The sequence below is a fragment of the Eleutherodactylus coqui genome, chromosome 13, assembly GCF_035609145.1.
Source record: "Eleutherodactylus coqui strain aEleCoq1 chromosome 13, aEleCoq1.hap1, whole genome shotgun sequence".
Lineage (NCBI taxonomy): Eukaryota > Metazoa > Chordata > Amphibia > Anura > Eleutherodactylidae > Eleutherodactylus > Eleutherodactylus coqui.
The window spans coordinates 52,402,905-52,417,193 of record NC_089849.1 but is presented as its reverse complement, the minus strand read 5'-3'; positions in this window follow the sequence as shown (position 1 = coordinate 52,417,193).

Genomic DNA, 14,289 nt, shown 5'->3' with positions numbered 1-14,289 from the left:
GTGATTAGGAGAAACTGCACCTTTCCTACAAGGAACCCCAGGATGGAAAATGTTGAGCGACTTCTTTGTGTGTACCTTGGGCCCAATTTACCCAGGCCTTCCTGCTGTTGACCTGGAGTATGGGAGAGAGTGAGAGGAACTGCCATGCAGCGCTGAGTGCTGCTCTTGCCAAGTGAGTGTTGACCGGTAGAGAGCTGGAGAGAGTGTTGGAGAGTGGCTGGTAACAGAACCCCACAGATAACGTGGACTGTGGATTCATCTGTCATCCTGTGATTCCTCCCTGTCACACCACTGATTCTACTTGCACCAGTGTTCTGATGGCCTATGTAACCTGCTTGAATGGTTAACTGCTATTACCAAAAAATGAGCACTGTTGAGCATTTATGGCTTTGCTTTAAACATTTCCCTGTGTGTGTGGACTACTTATTTCTACCACCTGGATTCACCGCAGAGGAAGGAACGGTGGTGTCACAAGTGACAGAACTTTAAGGTAAATTATATATTGGGTTACCCATTGAAACTCCCCCAACGGTAACTTGGATGGGTCCTGTGCTACCCCCAGGGGAGGAGATGATAGAGCCCTGTGACAAGGCCTCAATCTACCCCTCTATCTCCTCAGCTGTGGGCCCACTCCTCGGACGCTGCAGGGGGAGCTTATGTTGTCACGAACAGGATGATTCCTGTGTGCCTGTTCCCACAAGACAGAGAAAAAGTGCCTCCGCCATCTTCACAGACTGGAGAGAAAATTATATTGCCCATGTCTGTGTGTCTAAAGACTGTCTGTTATTTCAGCCCTCTGGGCACTCTAAAGAAATTTTCCAGAGAGACAAAGCTGAGTTCCTGCAAGGAAAAATGCAGAGAGAAGAAGAAAATCCTCCACCCAAGTCCAATTTGTAAATTGCCAGGATGCATTATGCTCTGAGACAGGGACGTATGGAGCTGTTGGACCCTGTTGTGTTGCCTATTTTGCACTTTTTAACTGTTGGTGAAGAAGTTAATATGGACCCACAAGGTGATCCCCAGGCTTCTTTATCACCCTGTACTCTGGAGCCTGTGAAAAGTTCCCGCTACAAAGTTCCTGCTGTGGCTGAGGATAAATTAGGGGGATCGCCCCTGCCACGGAACAGCAGCCCAGTACAGAAGACCACCCAGGGGAGGAATCGCCACCCTTGGTTAGTGAGCCACTGGATCTTTCTTTTAAGACCAGCGTGAGCACTCCCCCAGGTGAGATGTCTACCAAAGTTGTTATTGGAGTCCCTGCTGGATACCCGCATTCCAGACCCCACTTTTATTGGGGCGATGAGTCAGATCTCCAAGGACTTGTTTCACCAGCACCTGCTTCTTCACTATTAGAGGGTGCCCCTGCTGTTTTTACTCTTCCTGCTGTTTCTACTTTTCCTGTTTCTTCTACTCCACCTGCGAGGGAGCATCTGCGGAGGATACAGTGGTACTGCACTTGAGATGGCTATGTGGAGAGTCGGTACCATTCTTGAATATTGATCCACAGAGAGAATGAGGAGTTTGGGAGTCTGCTATCTGCACATCTGCCACCCTTTGTGCGGGAATACGGAGACGCAAACTTTTACTTCATCTTTGTGGACCATTTCCCAGGACCACCTTATGTCATTTCCAGTGCAATTTCCTGGGGATGGACTCTCAACCGCCCTCATGTGCCTGGAGGAACCCGAAAGTGGTATGCTTCCCCAGCGGACCAGTTGGTCAATTTACAGCAACCACTTTCTTTGCCTCAAGTACTGTCTGAAGAGGATGTTGAAAGACCAGCTAGTGTTTTGGCATCATGGCGGCAGTCAGACTTGGACTGTTCTGACCCGGCAACAGAACCAGAGGACGCTGAGGACTCTGCAGCAAAGGACTTCTTGAGTAGCAGTCCTTCATTGTGCTCATCTATGGGACTTGAAACTTGGAACACCAACTCCTACAGGGTCTAGCGCTGAGTCAGAGGTAGAGGAACCCACTGTGCCTTAAACAATAAGGTAACTTTGTGCTGATGGACTCCCAATGTTACCGTACTTCAACTCTTTGTCAGAGACTCTGTTTTGTTTCCTCCAGTAAGCCCCAAAAGGACTGAAAAGTTAAAAATATCCCAATGCATAATTTAAAAGGAAAAAATGTTTTGCAACTCTTATCAATCTAAAAAGTTATTGCATTACTATTTCAAATGTTTAAAGTAAAGTTACAATGTTTAAGGAATGTGCAGGAGGGTAATGAACGTTTCATAGTAAAAGGTTGCATATCTGCTGAGTGTGCGTTTAAGTTTGCCTGATTGTATGCAAAGGATGTCCACTAATCCACTAATCCACTATAAGTGTTCCAGTACCAGTCTGTTATCTCATCTGTCACAGGGCATACAGCCTCATTGCCATTTTTCTAGTCAACTCGCTTGGGGGTATTGACTTCTAGCTACCACCCTTCACAATTTTTTCAGAGGCAGTGATGGTTATTCCACTTGCCTCTTGTCTCTGTAAACCTGCCAGTCACCCTTTTCTATTTTTTGTCTAGCTATAGTGAGGTATTATCTTTCTTCAGTTTTCTTTAGTCTTTGGGGCTTTTGCTTTAAACATTTTCCTATGTGTGGACTACTTACTTCTTCCATTTGGATTTACTGCAGAGGAAGGAACAGTGGCGTCACGAGTGACAGGACTTTAAGGTAAACTGGATATTGGGTTACCCCGTGAAACTCCCCCAGCGGTAACTTGGACGGGTCCTGTGCTACCCCAGCGGAGTAGACGGTAGAGCCCTGTAACAATGCCCCAATCTACCCTGCTATCTCCTCGGCTGTGGGCCCGCTCCTCGGACGCTGCACAAGCAGGGGTCAAAAAGGCAATTTAGTGCTAATGATTAAAATCCTATGCATTTTGTATGGTGTTTGCAAATTTTTGCCCACCCTCTCTATTTGGCAGTGTGCTCTGCCCAGGTCACAGATGAAAAAGCCTTGAGGTATGAAATGACACTAATTCTCTAATCAGCAAAGTGTGTTATGAGTATGTCAACCAAACAGGAAGTAATGTAGTGGAACTTAGTAAAGTGCAGGGAAATAATATGGTTGTTTGTGGCACACTGGCATTGCAGAGGCTTCTGATTTCTTCACTGGCTCCCCTGCATGCTTTGAATGCTCCATCATTGACTTATATAGTGGATCGGCAAATCTGAGAGTGTTCCACTTTCACCAAACTGAACAGCCCGATTTTGCAACAAATCTCAGACATGGTAAAATTTACTAAACATCTCTGGAAAACATACATATTGAGAAGGACACATCTCAAGAAGTTAGAAGATACACGTTGGATTTGAGTAAGGCCACAAGGATTGGGTGCTTCTCTTACAAGGAATTATACGAGAATGAGGTTACTGTTTCTTTAAATTTTATTGTTTTCAAATTAATGTAATACATAGGTAACACTGGTAGACCTTCTCCTGGATAGAGTGAGACATAAATAGGGGTGAGGTACCCAAGTTTGGCCTCTTGTGTAGTGGCAGCATTGAGTTGGAGTGTGATACGGACCAGAAGGGGGAAAACAATTGGCCCTCACGATTTTGCGAGCAACAATGGAAGCTCGGAGCATCAACTGATATTGGTGAAGTTTTTGAAGACTGCTTGTACTGAAACCACTCCTACCAGAGACTCTCTGCTAGTGTAGTACCCCAGAGTTGGGGTCCCACAGCACTGCTATAGCTACTTTATGTGGAGTATGTATGTGTACTAATGTTGAGTTATGTGTATTGGCCTTAAAGGGTCACTAAGAGTTAATATCTGGAGTCCTGTCTAGCTAACACTGCATGGCTATGCAGAATTCACCCAAACCTCTGTTATTTGTCAATCACCCCTAGCTAGTACTGGGATTGGGTAGATAGATTTTCCCTTAGCTCAGGAACGGTTGGTGGTGAGTTCATGTGTCTAAGTGAAGTCAGGAGTCTAGTCTAGTCCAGGTCTGGACAGAGCCTGGCCTAGCCTTGGAGACGAGTCACGGAAAAAGTCTAGTCGTGGAGTCAGCAGAAGGGGAGAACAGCAGAACAGAGGAAAGTCTTCTTCAATCTTGCTCGGAGGGACTCTTACCCGGGAAGGTCTGCTTGTCAGTCGGAAGGAAGTCAGTTTGTACTGGTCCCTCTATTCCTCCACAAATAACCTCCTAATCTAGCAACCACTTAACTTAGCCTGGCTTCCTCATTTCCTTCTCCAGTAGAGAAATCAAGGAATGAATGTATGTCCTTGCATCCGCTGAAAGAGGAGCTGAGGAAATTACTGTTCATTCTTGGAACAGTGTAACTTTGTACCTTGACTCTTTAGTTCCAGTAAACTGTGTGCCTTTGGTTTTACTGATACCTCTATGGACTTGTCTCTTTATTTCAACACCACAACACCTTCATTTAAAGGCACTCGAGTCACACTAACTTACGCTAATTACAGATTGCTCTCACAAAGAGCTCTAGTGCAATCCCACCTACTGCATGAGCCACCATTTCAGGCAGAGTAGCAACCACTGTGACCAAGCCAGAGTTGATGCACCCACCCGGGCAACTCCAGGCCAACTTCTGCTTGCTGCACTAGCTGCAATCTCACTACTATACAGTTACAAGTATGACTTGTTGCTGCGTCTGTGTTGTTTCCATTATTGCAAGTTATAAAGTTATCCAGCATCATGATGTGGCATCTCGAAACTGTTTCTGGATGTGACAGGAGAGCATTCCTGGCCGGTTTGTCTACGCCAAGGGTCCAACTGGAAGCCAATGAGTGGCTACCAGTAGCCCAAGTACCGTCTGGTTCAGTAAAGAACCCTGGCAAGGTGCTTGGCCCGATCTGGCCTACACCTATGTTTCAGCTACAGAACATTGCACTTGACTTGATTGATCCAGAGAACATATCTACATTTTTCCCCCCGATTGATTGATTGACTTGTTTGTGACCTTTTTGTATTTTGGCTGGGTTGCTAAATACAATCTTTACCTAAAATGGCATAATTCTGACCATGTGTTTATTTGTGTCTCCTTGTCCTGTGTTTGACTTATGGCTATCTCTGTTTCGACCCTGGTAGACCTCTTATTGCAGCTTGCAACAACCCCACAAGTTGTAACTTGAAGCACCTGGATCCCAAATATGTAAAATGGTCCCTCACTTATCATGTACCACTTAAAATTCAGGTATTGGTCCTTTGGACTTTTGCTTCCTCTGCTTCCCCTTGACTGCAGAAGAATTAACAATCCTCCATCTCAGCCATGTTCCTCAAGAACAGCTCAGGAACTGAACTTACAGACACAATTTAGGCATTAGTAGAGTGTCTTGTACTTGGTTATTCTTGAGGAGAACTACTTCACATAGAAGTACCACATTGACAATGACTGGCTATGGTATCATTCTTGTATGTGTCCATTAGGATGAAATCCTTATATGTTTTGCATGTGATAGTGATCCATATTATCTGTGTGGGTCTGAACACGTCTGTTTTTCAGGCATTTCTCATTTCATGCCTGGAAAAGCAGAAGAGATTCACATCACCATAAAGGGAATGGAGGGGACAACATCAGGGCTGCTCGTCATCCATGTGTGACCAACGCATTAACTGTATAATGGCTTCATTAGTTTACCGTCTGTCTTCATCAAATCAAGCAGTCAGAATAGAAAGAGGCAGAGAATAAAGGGCCCCATTGTAGATATCTCTACGTCCGCTTCCTATCCCAATAATCAGGCAGTTTACCCCAAAAAGATTCAAGACATCTATGCTCGGAACAAATGCACCCCCCCCCCCCCCCTCCCTCCCAATTCTTCTTCAGCTTTACCCTGCTGGCCCAGGCTACTATTGCAGTCATGTGACACAAATCCCTCCGGAGAAATTGGAGGCTTGATATTTACTATTGGAAGGTCATCATCTGTATAAGTGTGTACACAAAGATTCACATAATAGATTACAGTGAGGCAGCTCTGCCTATTCTTCACTCCAGGGATGGTTATGGTCCCTGTCTCTGCAGTCATATCAATCATTAGACCTCACTAAACCTTAGAGGGATTAATAAAATAATGCACTATGCAGTACTGACCCCTTAAATTTCCTCCTGCTTCAGTGCAGCTTCTCCACTTCCCCCCACTCACTGATCACAGAAGCCCCTGTAGTAGCCATGCACTATTCATTCTACACATGACTGCTGCAGCCACTCACTGGCCTCAGTGGTCATGTGCCGCACCATACTGTACATGGCAGCATCACCATTGTAGCTGGTGATGGGCCGCAGCAGTCACATGGATGATGAACCACATGTGAACACTGCAGAAGTTTCCAGAACCATGTAATTGGGTGAGTACTGCATAGTGTTATTTTATTACTTTTCTTGTCTTTGAAAAGTTTTTGAAAAGTTCTGCGAAATCCTTTTACAGGGTCTTTCTTATTAAGGCCTCAGTCAGATGAGCATGTTTTTTTGCATGCTTATGTGCGCAAAAAAAATGCGCTCCTCACATAAGAGCAAAGTTTTCTGTTTACTGGAGCAGTTGCTCCAGGAAGGTCCCCGAATCACTAAACCCTGTGACAGCACTGTCACAGGGTTTAGTAATAATGGGACTTCACGCGGAAATGAATGAATCCCCTGCTACAGCTGTGGCAGAGGACTGCAATGCCATCCCATTGCTTTCAATGGGGCCGGCGCTGCTGCCACCCATTGAAAGCAATGGAATGAAGGCAACCCCTGCAGCAATGATTTTTGAGGGGGGGGAGGGGCTTGAAATATAAGCCCTACCCCAAAAATCATCCCTAGCTGTAGAAAAAAAAAAATGTTAACTCACCTAGAAGTGCTGTTCGGTTCTTCTCCCCGGTTCCCTGCAGTCTTCTTCTGTCTTCCTGGTGGCCATGGACTAAAAAATCCCTACCTCCTGAAAGCACTGCCTCTGATTGGCTGGGCACTGTGACCAATCAGAGACAGCACTCAGCCATTCATTGAATGACAGCTGAGTGCTGCCTCTGATTGATCACAGTGTTCAGTGATGAGGGGACCTTTATGGAGCAGCTGCTCCAGGGAACAGGCAAAGTTTCATGTGCTATGCAAATGAAACTCTGCCTGTTCATGCGTTTTACGCTTATGCGAGGAGCATATTTCTTTCGTGTACATAGGCATGCAAAAAAATATGCTCGCTGACCGAGGCCTTAGGGTGCTTTTACACTTGCACTGGAAATTCTGCTTTCCTGCTTCATTCTGGGAAATTACTGGGTTCTATTCTCTGGGTTTTGCAGTTGCAATTTTTGCGTGCGCAAAAATATGGGTAAATACGTTCGCCTAAAGAAGCCCTAAAGGGAGCGTTCCTGTTTACATCCAGAGGATGAAAACTCACATATACCTTCTCACACCTGAGGGTTTGCTATCAAGTCTATACAATACTCTATGTGTTTTATATGCTGGACTCCACTGATACATTGTAGCAAACAATGAAGATGCCTACTAAAATGAGATTAGTTCTGCCTGTCTCCTTGCAGCGGCTGCCTACAGTAAACTCTACTATGAAAAATATTAAGTTTGTATTTCCTAATGAAGCAAAGCCATTGATTTTAATAGATTCGGTCTCATGAGTGTGTTTCTAGCGCACAAATTCTGCGTGCGAGAAAAGATAGGCCTTGCTCTATCTTTGTTTGTGTTACACAGAAAGCTGCCCTAGAAGTCTATGACAACATAAAAAGGGAGGGGGGAGTTATCCTGCGTGACACTCAGCGAAAAAAGGACAACTTGCCCTATTTTGGCATTAAATTGCCATTCTATTTCACAGAAAGGGAGTAAAACCCGTGGGTGCGAACTGGCATTGCAAGCGCAAAAATTGCAGTAATATGCGCCAGCACGAGCATATCAATCTGTCTCGGATCATCTCCAAACCCAGTTCATAGGCAAATACGCTCCATTGTGGCAAACATATTTACTCATATGTTCATCTGTTTAGGCCCAAAGGGCGGCGTCATTCAAGCATATTGCAAAATACGCTCACTCCTGAGCAGCTTTTTTCACAGAGAATGAGTGTATTTTGTGTCTATGCCTCCACTACAGTGAAATCGATGGGTTCTATTTTTTATGTTTTGCGAATTGGATTTTTCCATGCGCAAAAACGTGGAAAAATACGCTCGGGTGACGCCTTCTTAAGGCAGAAGAAAACAAGAGAAAAAGGATCTCGTGTGCAGACTCCATATGAATCCTACAGGTACCATGTTTGGCTTAATAGGGTGGTGATTCCCTGCCCATCTGAACTAGAGGTGCCTACGACAATGTGCACAGTGCTATGTGCAAGCATGTGTGCAAAGTACCCTTGTTCACTGCGCCAAAAAGGGGCGCAGGAGCGAGTGTATTTTGCAATATGCTTGTGTGAAGTCGACCAGAGGGCTTAAACACATGGGTGTGCTTTAGTCCCGTTAAGTGGCGGTGAAAATCACGGGCGCATAATAGGACAAAATAAAACCATAGATTTTTTGCACGCCCAATTTCACACTAGTACGGAGTTTGAATGGTAAAAAAACTAAAACGACTCCGGTTCATGCGATAATACTCTCCATGGCGGCATGCACCCATGTATTTTTGCCCTAATACCATACTGGTTGAGTCCCTTGACTGCTGCCCGCTTCACAAATACTCTCTTCTTGCTGTCTAGGTGGCAGAATAGATGCAAATGCTGTTGCAGATTGGAGCTGCGTCTGGCGCAGACCACAGAGGAGTCACCCCTGATAGATTTTGTCTTTTATTTCATAAATAATTCACTATATGTTTCGGGTCTGGACTAGGCACTTCATCAGGTGGGTAAACCAAAGTGTTTATCTCAGGACCAGCGGTTCCCGGGGCAATCACCTGCCGCGACAGGAGTTCTGACAGCATTTAAACCTCTCTGTGTCTGTCAGTACCTGCCAGTATATGTTTGTCTCTAGGCTACACCCATATTATTGGATTACGCTCCCAGCTTTTGACCCTCAGCCTTCTGACCTGGTCTTGCTTTTCTTGGCCCCTTTGTACCTTGTACCCTCCAGTTGCCGACTTTGACTGTCTGACTCCCCTCTACGTTCGTTTAATTCCAGTGTTTGTCTGTATCGGTCCCCATGCCCCGCTTCTCTAGTAAGTCTAGGGACCATCGCCCAGTTGTCGCCCTGGGGCTTAGCCCAGAGGAGCAAGTAGGTAGGGACAGGGGTTGTGGGTAGGATCAGGGACTGCCCTCCTGCCCGGACCCAGTCCCTGACAGTTTACTGGAAAAAAAAAAATCTATCACAGGTAACTTTTCTGTGGTACGTGCCAATGTGGCTCTGCTTGCTACAGCATTTACAATGGGCATCAGAACTCCACCATGAAGATTGGAAGAAGGTGGTCTGGTCTAATAATCACATTTTCTTTTTCATCATGTGTACGGCAGGGTGCGTATGTATCAGTTATCCAGAGAAGAGATGGAACCAGGATTAGAGATGAGCGAGCGTACTCAGATAAGCACTACTCGCTCGAGTAATTGGCTTTATCCGAGTATCGCTGTGCTCGTCCCTGAAGATTCGGGTGCCGCTGCGGCTGACAGGTGAGTCGCAGCGGGGAGCAGGGGAGAGCGGGCGGGAGAGAAGGAGAGAAAGATCTTACCTCCGTTCCTCCCCGCTCTCCCCTGCAGCTCCCCGCTCCGTGCCGGCACCCGAATCTTTAGACCCGAGCACAGCGATACTCGGATAAAGCCAATTACTCGAGCGAGTAGTGCTTATCCGAGTACGCTCGCTCATCTCTAACCAGGATGCATCATGGGAAGAAGACAAGCTATAGGAGGCACTGTGACGCTATGAATAATACAGATACTTTTGGGATACCTTTAGTTCTGGCATTCATGTGGATGTTACTTTTACACCTACCTCCTACCTAAACCTTGCACACACCAAGCACACCCCTTCATAGCAACTGAGTTTACTAATGTCAGTGGTCTCTTACAGAGATAGAGAATACTGCGCAAAAGTTTTAGGCAGGTAGCATAAAATTCTGCAAAGTAAGAATGCTTTAAAAAATAGATGTGAATGAACACAAGAGAAATGTAAATCAAATCAATATTTGGTGTGACCGGCCTCTGCCTTCAAAACAACATCAATTCTTCTAGGCACACTTGTACAAAGGTTTTGAAGGAACTCAGCAGGGAGGTTGTTCCAAACATCTTGGAGTACTAACCACAGATCTTCTGTGGATGTAGGCTTCCTCAAATCTTCCTGTCTCTTCATGTAATCCCAGACAGACTGGATAATGTTGAGATCAGGGCTCTGTGAGGCCATGTCATCACTTCCAGGACTCCTTGCGATATGTTCAGGACATCCTGCAGCAATAAGTGTTGTATCTCATGGCAGGGCTTCCAAGAGGCATTTTCCAGCAGGATAATGTTCGGCTGAACATAGCAAGGGCGTCACAGGAATACATCCACAACATTGCCACACTGCTGTGGCTGCCTGGTCACCAGATTTATTACCGTTATAACATGTATGGGACCATTTGGGATACCAACTTCGACAGCCTATGAGTTTGCACAACAAAGAAGCTCAGTTACAAATATGGACTGATATGCCACAGGAAACCATACAGAACCTGTATGCCTCCATGCTCACCCATGTCACATCTTGTATCTAAGCTAGAGAGTGGTACAACAGGGTACTGGAGACTTCATGCCGTCCATATCACATCTTGTATCCAAGCTAGAGGGTACAACAGGGTACCAGAGCCTCCATGCCTATCCGTATCACATCTTGTATCCAAGCTAGAAGCAGTACAACAGGGTACTAGAACCACCATGCCCACTCACATCACATCTTCTTTCCAAGATAGAGGTGGCACAACAAGGTACTAGAGCCTCCTTGCCCCCCTGTATCACATCTTGTATCCAAACTAGAGGTAGCACAACAAGGTACTAGAGCCACCATGCCCACCTGTATCACATCTTGTATCTAAGCTAGAGGTGATACAACAGGGTACTAGAGCCTCCATGCCCACCTGTATCACATCTTGTATCCAAGCTAGAGGCAGTATAACAAGGTACTAGAGCCTCCATGCCCACTCGTATAACATCTTGTATCCAAGCTAGAGGTGGTACAACAGGGTAGTAGAGCTTCCATGCCAACCCACATCATATCTTGTATCCAAGCTAGAGGTGGTACAACAGGGTACTAGAGCCTCCATGCCCACCCACATCACATCTTGTATACAAGCTAGAGGCAGTACAACAGGGTACTAGAGCCTCCATGCTCACCCATATCACATCTTGTATCCAAGCTAGAGGCGGTACAACAGGGTAGTAGAGCTTCCATGCCAACCCACATCATATCTTGTATCCAAGCTAGAGGTGGTACAACAGGGTACTAGAGCCTCCATGCCCACCCACATCACATCTTGTATACAAGCTAGAGGCAGTACAACAGGGTACTAGAGCCTCCATGCTCACCCATATCACATCTTGTATCCAAGCTAGAGGCGGTACAACAGGGTACTAGAGCCTCCTTGCCCCCCTGTATCACATCTTGTATCCAAGCTAGAGGTAGCACAACAAGGTACTAGAGCCTCCTTGCCCCCCTGTATCACATCTTGTATCCAAGCTAGAGGTAGCACAACAAGGTACTAGAGCCACCATGCCCACCTGTATCACATCTTGTATCTAAGCTAGAGGTGATACAACAGGGTACTAGAGCCTCCATGCCCACCTGTATCACATCTTGTATCCAAGCTAGAGGCAGTATAACAAGGTACTAGAGCCTCCATGCCCACTCGTATCACATCTTGTATCCAAGCTAGAGGCAGTACAACAGGGTACTAGAGCCTCCATGCTCACCCATATCACATCTTGTATCCAAGCTAGAGGCGGTACAACAGAGTACTAGAGCCTCCATGCTCACCCATATCACATCTTGTATCCAAGCTAGAGGTGGTACAACAGGGTACTAGAGCCTCCATGCTCACCCATATCACATCTTGTATACAAGCTAGAGGCAGTACAACAGGGTACTAGAGCCTCCCTTCAAGTGTTCAGTTTTCTGCAATAAATTGTCCTTTTGCTCTGATATTATATCAACGTTACAATCACATATGTAGAGTTTCATTCGATTCCGACAACTCCCTCCAGGTGCTTGATTTTTTTCCAACAATGAATATATATTTATCAGAGGACTAGCTACATCCTAATTGTTTAATACTTGTGAAAGAATTCAGTCTTTGAGTGTGTTGACCCTTATGGACTAGCTCTATAAGTTGTGAGTAGTAAGGGAGGTGGGGATAAACAGAATGTGAAAATCCCTGTAACCATATCACATCTTTATATTAAGCCATAAGGACCAACCTATCCTTTGTAGGTTGTATAATGTAATAGAATTCAATTACATGGACTGATTGTACGTAATCAGAAAAGACCGAGTGGTGAAGAATAGGAACATGGACAGACCCCAGTTGCTTATATTACAAGCAGCACCCTGGACAGCGCCTGGATGCTATTCACCACTTTCCCTAAACCCTCTGTTGTTCTCTTGCCAGCCATTAACCCCGTCACTCACAGTCTGGTCTCATTCCAGCAATTCAGCTAATTGCCTTTTAATAGTGTATTGTGCAACTCTTTATTACCCTGTCATATCTTTCCCATGAGACTGCAGAAAGGAAAAGGAGGGTGTCAAAAGCACAGGAAGAACAAGAGCAGGGAGCATATGCAGTTTATTGGCAATAGCATTATGGATCAAATATTGGATAGAAATTCAAGGAAGCTGCGCACACTGAAAAAAGTAAAAGGCAAGAAGAATTAAGAGAGAATACAGCATCGAAATCTCAGGGTCCATTTATAAGGAGAAATATGGTAACCAATAAGTGATCACTAATTACCAGATATGACAGTTTCAATAGTATATGAATGTATTGTAACAATTCCTACAATCTCATAGATGGCCTGGTTATTGTTCATATACAGGGTGTAGTCAAAAAGACTGATCCAGCACTTTATCTCAATACTGGTGGGCTATATTGAAATAACATACTTGAATAGGAAGGCATGGATGTGCTACATGATGGGGCCCCCAGAACATGGATTTCAATAGTGTTGTAGCCCCTGTAAGAGATAGAGAGTAAAACCCAATTGCAAAGTTGAAGAATAGCATATGAGAAGCAGAGATCCGCTTTTCGCATCCCTCTAAGTCCCGTGGGACCGCTGCTATGATTGGAGTAAGGAGAGCATACTCAAAGTGGCCTTTTTCTGCTACAGAGCCATTTGACAGTGTAGTCCAGGGTTGACCCTATCATTGCGGGACAGTGTTAGTGAAGGGCAAAGTGCTGATTCCTTGCAGATGCAATACAAATTAATAGCAACAGCATGACCCAATCAGAAGACAATGCAAATTTCAGCATGAACATGTGGGGTGGAATTTGGCGCAATCGCCTCATTCTCGCTCAAATTTAAGGTGAATTGGTAACTGAACCTCATGCAGACTACTGTGGATGACTTCCTGGATGATCTGCCCTTATTGTTACAGTAGGAGGCCACTTTCAATACACTTTCCTTACTTCAGTCATAGCAGCGGTCCTATGGGACTTAGAAAGACATGGAAATCGGATTTCTGCATCTCATATGCTATTCTTCAACTTTGCAATTGCATTTTACTCTCTAACTCTTACAGGGGCTACAACAGAATTGAAATCCATGTTCTGGGGCCCCCATCGTGTAGCACATCTATGCCTTCCTAGTCACATCTAATATTGTTTTTTCAATATAGGAAACCAGTATTGAGATATAGTGCTGGATCAGTTTTTTTTAACTACACCCTGTATAAATACGCCTTGAGTCATACAGACATGATCCAGTTGGAAAGACACAAAGCCTAACTCCTGACCAGCTATTCATGAACCTTGCAGCTGACTAGACTCATATTACAAGCTGGACAATAACCTGTCTCATGTCTCACAGATGTACCATATAGAGATAATCCTCACTTCCTATACAGACATGCACAAACCTACTTAACTGTATGTTGCATATTTTATGTATCTACAACAATTGCTATAATATAAATATTATAGGAGTGTTGCATACAGATTATAATCTGCTATATTCTACTAAAAGTGCTTTGCAGTCCATATTATTGCTAGTAATGGTTAAGCTATGTCCTGATGATTAATTGTCAACTATGAAAACAATAAATTATATTGTATTATAATGCTGAAGAAACCAATATACTGAGAAACTAGAGATAAGAGTGATTGATCATGCAGTTTGATGATATAAAGTAAATACAGATTAGCAGGGGATGGTGGATGTGCATGCAGTAAGAGGCGGTGCTGCTTCTCCTCTAC